This window comes from Asparagus officinalis, chromosome 4 (genome assembly GCF_001876935.1).
Source record: "Asparagus officinalis chromosome 4, Aspof.V1, whole genome shotgun sequence".
Classification (NCBI taxonomy): domain Eukaryota; kingdom Viridiplantae; phylum Streptophyta; class Magnoliopsida; order Asparagales; family Asparagaceae; genus Asparagus; species Asparagus officinalis.
Window position 1 is genome coordinate 3,319,755 of NC_033797.1, and position 7,204 is coordinate 3,326,958.

A 7,204-nucleotide genomic window follows, 5' to 3' on the forward strand; every position below is an offset into this window, starting at 1 on the left:
ATAATCTCATGTTACCAAAGTAGACTAGGAATCCTAATAACCTCATGTTACCAAAATAGATTAGGAATTGCCTATCCAACAGTTCGTAAGTATTATTTTAAAGGTTTGTTTGGGTATCTAGTTAAAAAAACAAGCGGCTTTCAATCTATGCTTATTGAGAATTTTTAAGCTTGATTTAGCTTTTTGACAAGCATTGTTGATTTTGGAATTCATGCAGGGCCTAAAAGAGGAGCATCTTAAAGTCTGAAATCCACAGTAAAGAGCAACAGCAGAGAGGCCTTGAACTTGAATTCTCTGGTATTTGACCACATGCACTCTTTTTTCTTATTAGCGGTAGTATTCGACCTAAATGCGTTCTTTTTTCTTATAAGCTCTTTGTGGCACATCTTTTCTTTTCTGTTAAGTTAGTTTGAAGAATTACAGAAAACAGGAAGGAACCAGCCAGACAGACTGGTGGTTGACCGCCGCGGTCGACCGCCAACAAAACCTATGTTAGGCCGTTGATTGCAACTTGTGGTGTAAGATTGAAGAGCTTGACCGGGTCGAATTCGGTCGAGTTGGCCACAGAAGAAAGGGAGTATATGCACCGATGATTTCTGGGCTGGGCTTCGGTTTTTGACCCGATTCGTTTCTAAGTTATATATAACCCTAAACCTCTTTTGTTAGGGTTAAGCAAGGACGAATTTGAGCAGTCTTTGAGAGAGGATTGTTGCATCCAATTGTGGGAGAGTTGTGAGAGATCAAGAGCTTTGTTTTAGGGTTTGATCGGTGAGATTTGTAACTCTACTTGTATTCTCTGATTTCTAATAGTAAGAACTCCCTCCCCCTTGCCCCGTGGACGTAGACAACTTGCCGAACCACGTAAATTGTTTGTTCTTGCTGTGGTTGTATTTGCATATTAGTTGTGGTTTAGTTCGAGTTATTGTTCGTGTTGCACAAGAAAAGCTTCCGCCGCGCACAACATAGTTACCATATCATTTTCTGTTCTCCCGAACCTCAGATGGCTGTGTACGTAGTTTTGAAATTCAACTACAGATGGCTATTTCAAGCACACTGTTCTTTTTTCAAGCGATATTGTTCAGCTTCTTATTACAGCAAAAATAGTACAGCAAAATTTAATACGGATTACATATATATAGCTCACAGTTATTCCTCTTAATCAAAAAGAAACACCACCAGGATCGATCCTTATTGTCCCCCACAAAAAAACGATCACAACCCAGACCAAATTCGACGAATTTTAGACGAAGCTTACCGACACTGGACTCCTCACCACATGCTTGTTAGAAACCCACCTCAGTTCCCCTTCCGAAACCCTCTTCTTCGCCGCGCTAACGTCGCCGCAGCTGAAGTAGACGTTAAACCTCACGCTCTGTTTGATCTCCGAGAACTCGAGCTTCTCGGGGTAAACGCTCATCTTTACGCCTTCAGGCGCGTTGATCTGCACCGAGTAGACAGACTCTGCGTCCCCAACGTTCATCACCGTCCTCGTGATGGTCTTGTCAGAGTAAGGCCCCATTGAGACCGAGATCGAAGGGTAGTTAAGCTCCTCAGCTGATATAGCGTCGACGCTAGAACACTCTATCGAACGACGAGCGACCGCGGATACCTGCTTGTCGGTGTACCCTAGTCCGCAGAGGTAAGAGATGTAGTCCCCCGGTTTGAGATCGTAGACTAGGCCCGGGTCGTTGGCTTTCGACGGGCTCACGTGCCCGGCCCCCATCGCGAAGTAGTCAGCAGCACTGGATGTTTCGTCAGAGATGAGCTTACCATCACGGTCTAGTTTGTCAGACGACGTGATTATCGCCGACTTGATCGCGGCCGGAGACCAATCCGGATGTGAAAGCTTCAGCAACGTTGCGACGGTTGCGACGCCGGCCAGCAGAGGCGCGGACATTGAGGTGCCCGACATCAAGTTGAACGTCGGGACTGTCACGTTCCCGAGCTCAAGGGAGGCGGGGCCCACCGGAAACGGCCATGCGCCGAGAATGTTGACTCCGGGCCCGACTATATCTGGCTTCAGCACGCCTTCGTTTACCCTGCTCGGCCCCCTGGATGAAAACGACGCCACGGACGGGGACTTCGGGGTTCCGTACGACGTACCTCCGAATCGGATTGATTGTCGCCGTTGGGTTCGGCGATGATTTTACGTAAGACGCGATTGATGATCCGTCGGAGTAGCTAACCTGAGACGCTGGAAGCACGTGAGCCCCAGACTCGATCGTAAACCCCTCCTCCTTGTTGTTCATCAGGATCATGGCGATAGCTCCAGCCTTCTTCACTACGGCTCCCTTTTCAATGCTTGTGTTTGACCCTCCAGTGTGGCAAAGGACTATTTTACCCTTCACATTGATCCTGCTCAGTGATCCGTCGCTGCAAGCTTTTGCCCGGGAGCCCCCTCGAAGACCAGGGTAGACTATAGGTAGGGGGACAGGAGTAAAACCAGTGGGGTGGTAACCAGACTCTCCATCAAATTCTATTCCGTTACCTAGCCTCACTGTCGATCTTATTACCCGATCCAGTGTGCTCGCTCCGACTGTCATAACCCACGGTGCATCGTTTTCGACGGTACTTTTTGCTGGACCAGCGTTGCCTGCTGAGCAACTGACGAAGATACCGTTCTCGATAGCGGCAAGCGTGCCGATAGCCACGTTGTCGTCATAGAATGGTATCGCCTGTCCACCGAGTGATATTGAGATGACATCGACTCCATCTGTGATTGCCTGGTCGATACCAGCGAGCACATCGCTTGCTAAGCATCTGCCGGAGTGGCAGACTTTATAGATTGCAAGGTGTGCATTTGGCGCAACGCCTGATGCTGCGCCTCTAGCATTGCCGAGAACTGCAGCGTTGTTTACTATGCCTCCTGCAGCTATGCTGGCAGTATGCGTCCCGTGACCAATATCATCGATAGGAACATCCTTGAACCCGTGCTTGAAGGACTTTGCACCGATAATCTTGCCATTGCATTGACCCGGTTTGAAGTCACAATGCCCCTTCCACTTACTGGGCGGGTGACCTAGTCCTTCGTCCTTGAATGAAGGGTGATTTGGGAAGATTCCGGTGTCGAGGACTCCGATGACGGTTCCTTTGCCCAGATTGGTGTCCCTCTGGAAGCAGCTGTTTTGGCCAAGGCCCAAGAAATCACTCACGTGCGTGCTGTGGAGAGAGAGCTCTCGGTCGGGGATTGCATGGATGAAGCCATCCATGTTCTTCATGGCCTTTAGTTCGTCACGAGTGAGTTTCGCAGCGAAGCCATTAATGGCATTTTGGTAGGAGTAGATCACCCGCGGCTCGCCCGAGGATAAACTGTTGGATGGGAGGAAGGATCTGTACCAGTTGCTTTTGTCTTTGAAGAGGTTTGGAGTTTTAGGATTTTGTACATGGACGATGTAGGTCTCTAGGTTACTGGTGATGTTGAGAGGTATTGGGAGAAGTTGGCTTTCTGTCTGTAGAAGAGAGGAGTCTGAGAAGAGAAGAATGGTTAAGAGGAAGGATACAATATGAGTACTCCTCATTTGGAAATGATTTATCAAGAAAAATGAGGCTGGAGGCTAGATATGTTGGTCAGTCTGTAGAGTGGCTTATATATATACATATGGATTTTATCAGGAATATGAAGTTTACGGTGACATGATGGAAATCGTGAAGCTTATTGTCATCAATTCTTTAAAATTTTCTCTGCGATAACTGGGTTTGGATCTCTAGTTCTTGTGAGTCTCTCTGGTAGTTGATCATGACAAGAGGCGACAGGTCTTAGGACAATTAATCCTCCTGCACTAGGGTTCTTCAGAATCCAAAGAGTATACAGCATTAATCACTTTAAACAATAAAAATAAGGGGAGAATATGAATAGGAAGATGCTCTACGATGTAGATAAAAGATTCTACTTGGTTGTGTCATCAGGTCTTTTACTGACATAAGTTGCAATATTAATAGGCTTTGAATGGGAAATTTAATTCATATTTAAGTTAATCTCGTCGAGAGGGTCTACATGAAGTTCAAAGACATATTTTCGTTCTGGGTAAAAGATATGGATCTTTAGTTTTGGTAAGTTTTTTTCTGCTAACTGTATACCCAGTCTCATGCACAAGACGCATTAGTGTTTTGATCGTCATTTTGGCCAGAAGCAGGATACAGTAATCAGTGGAAGAGTCACTTCTTCATTTGTGCATGAGGACTGGGTACATAAAAGTCACTTGCTTCAAGCGAACTTGACCTTTTGCAACTATATACAGAGTCCAACTTCTACTTCTACTCTGTTGATTTCTTGTCAGATGAAGTAGCAGACCAGATATCAAGCTGGTGCTGGATGGCAAAACTGGCCTGTGTAGTTAACATTTAGAGTTTGTAGGGTTCATGACTGAGTGAAATATACAATTAAATCAGTGAGTCCCGGAACCGTTACTACAAAATTTATCGTAAGTGTGGGATGGGAGTTTGCCAAGATTTTTGACGTTAATCAAGATTTTATGCGATAAATGGGGAAGAGAAATGAGGGGTTGCATTCATGAATCGTGAAACGAATTTGCAGGTTTAAGGACATTCCTGCAATGAAGGACTTGGGCTTTTTTGAGAATCCAATGAGTACAATTTTAAATTAGACAATAAAAATGAGGGAAGAAGGGTCCATAAGATGAAGTAGAAGATGCTCTACAATTTAGATAAAAGCACATCGAATGCTTTATTTTGCCTATTTATCTAATAAATTCCTGGATGCAACTTGGTTTTTCATTAGGGCTTTATTTATTAAAAAAAAATCCCTCTTCAGCTTATATTTGTAGTTTAAATTTCATTCAATACCAGACTTTGATGGCAAATTGAGTTCATAAAATCTTGGTGACATGGGTATAGATGAAATGTGTATGTAGAGAATAGAGAAAACCCTAATTGTTGTTTATTGAGATAATAAGAGAGAGATATATAGCAATACAAATAGGGTTAAGGTTAACGGGTAATAGCCCATTAACCCAATACCCAATACTTAATTTAACACTCCCCCTCAAGCTGGAGCATAGATATCTATCATGCCCAGCTTGTCACATATAGTAGAGAACACCTTTGAAGAAGTAGCTTTAGTAAGAATATCAGCAACTTGCTGTGAGGACGGAGTGAATATGAAAGATACTATCTTCTTCTCCCAAGCATCGCTAACAAAATTGTAGTCAACTTCAATATGTTTTGTCATCTCATGAAACACAAGATTCTGTGTAATATAAATGACAGACTAGTTGTCACAATGCATTGGCATGGGTCCAGGCTGAACAAAACCAAGCTCTGTCATAAACTTTCGTAGTCATACCATCTCACAAGCAGTGTGAGCCATTGCTCTATATTCGGCCTCTGCACTAGATCGTGATACTACATCTTATTTCTTGTTTCTCCAAGTCACAAGATTACCTCCAACAAAAATACAGAATCCTGAGGTTGACTTTCAGTCTCCCATGTCTCCTGCGTAGCCAGCATCAGAGAAAGCCGAAATGTGAGTATGCACATGCTTCTTATATAGCAATCCCTTGCTAGGACAACTCTTGACATATGCCAAAATTTTCAGAGCTGCTGTCCAATGAACCTCTCTAGGTTTGTGCATAAACCTGCTCACTATACCTACTACAAAAGTAATATCAGGTCTGGTAACTATTAAATATATTAGCTTCCCAATTAGTCTCCTATATTGTCTAGCATCATCTAGTAGAGATGTATCATCACGTCACAAATCAACATATGCCTCCATTGGAGTGCTTGCAGGTTTGCATTCTAAGAGACCTGCTTTTTCTAGTAAATCTAGCACATACTTCATTTGAGACAACAACATGCCATGCTTTTTATATGCAACTTCAATCCCAAAAAAATACTTTGGCTTTCCCATGTCCTTAGTGATAAAATGACGGTTTAGATATTCCTTAGTCTCAGCTAAGGCAACAGAGTCACTCCCAGTCAGCAGAATATCATCAACATATACGGCTAAAATAACCAAACCAGTTGTTGTGTGTCGAAGAAAGACAGAATGATCAGACTGACATCGTTGGAAACCAACATTAGTAATAACCTTGCTGAACTTATCAAACCAAACTCGAGGATTCTGCTTTAACCCATAGATGGCCTTTCTCAGCCTGCAGATAATATTCTCCCCCTGAGTAACATACCCAAGAGGTTGCTCCATATAAACCTCCTCGTCCAAATCACCATAAAGGAAAGCATTCTTCACATCTAGTTGGTGCATCGCCCAATCCATATTAACAGTCAGAGAGAAAAGAATTCTGATGGAATTGAGACGAGCAACGGGAGAAAAGGTTTCAAAATAGTCGACGTCATATGTCTGGGTATAACCTTTAGCAACCAGGCGAGCTTTGTAATGGTCAACAGGCCCATCGGGGCGATATTTTAGGGTATACACCTATCTGCAACCAACCACAGTCGCTCCAGTAGGAAGAGAAACCAAGTCCTAAGTTCCTCTAGAAAGTAGTGCATTCATTTCCTCATCCATAGCTTGCTTCCAAGCTGGTACTAACATAGCTTCCTCATGTGACCTGGGTATAGATACAGTGGACAAGGACAAAGCAAACTGATAAAAAGATAGGTTGAGACGGTCATAAGAGACAAAAAGAGAGATAGGATATTTCGGACAAGACCGTTTACCTTTTTTAAGAGCAATAAGGATATCCAAGTCAGAAGGAATAGATGTCTCAACATGAGATGGACCGGCAGCTGGAGATGAAGATTCAGCACAGGAGCAGATTCAGGGGCATGTACTTTCGGACTGCGAGAGTATGTTAGTAGAGACTTCGGTGCAGGAGCTACAGGAGCACGTAATGGAATAGTAGTAGGAGCAGAGAAAGATAGTGGTACCTCTGGACACCCAATAATAGTGAAAGCAGACGAAAAATAGGGGACAGACTAAAAAAATATGACATCAACAGACACAAAATATTTTCTGGTGGATGGATGATAACACCTATACCCTTTTTGAGTACGAGAGTATCCAACAAAAACACATTTGATGGATCTAGAAGACAACTTATCCAAACTAGCAGTTAAATCCTGAACAAAACACGTAGAACCAAAGACACGGGGAATCATAGAGAATTGTTTTTTATCAGGATAAAGACAATTGAATGGTATTAAACCATCAAGGACAGAGGAAGACATGTGATTAATCAAATAATTTGTAGTGAGAACAGTATCAGACCACAAATACTTTAGA

At 43.3% G+C, this 7,204-nt stretch overlaps 1 pseudogene; it reads right to left on the reverse strand.

Annotated features, from left to right (window-relative positions):
* LOC109836377 lies at positions 1,057-3,559 on the reverse strand (annotated as a pseudogene).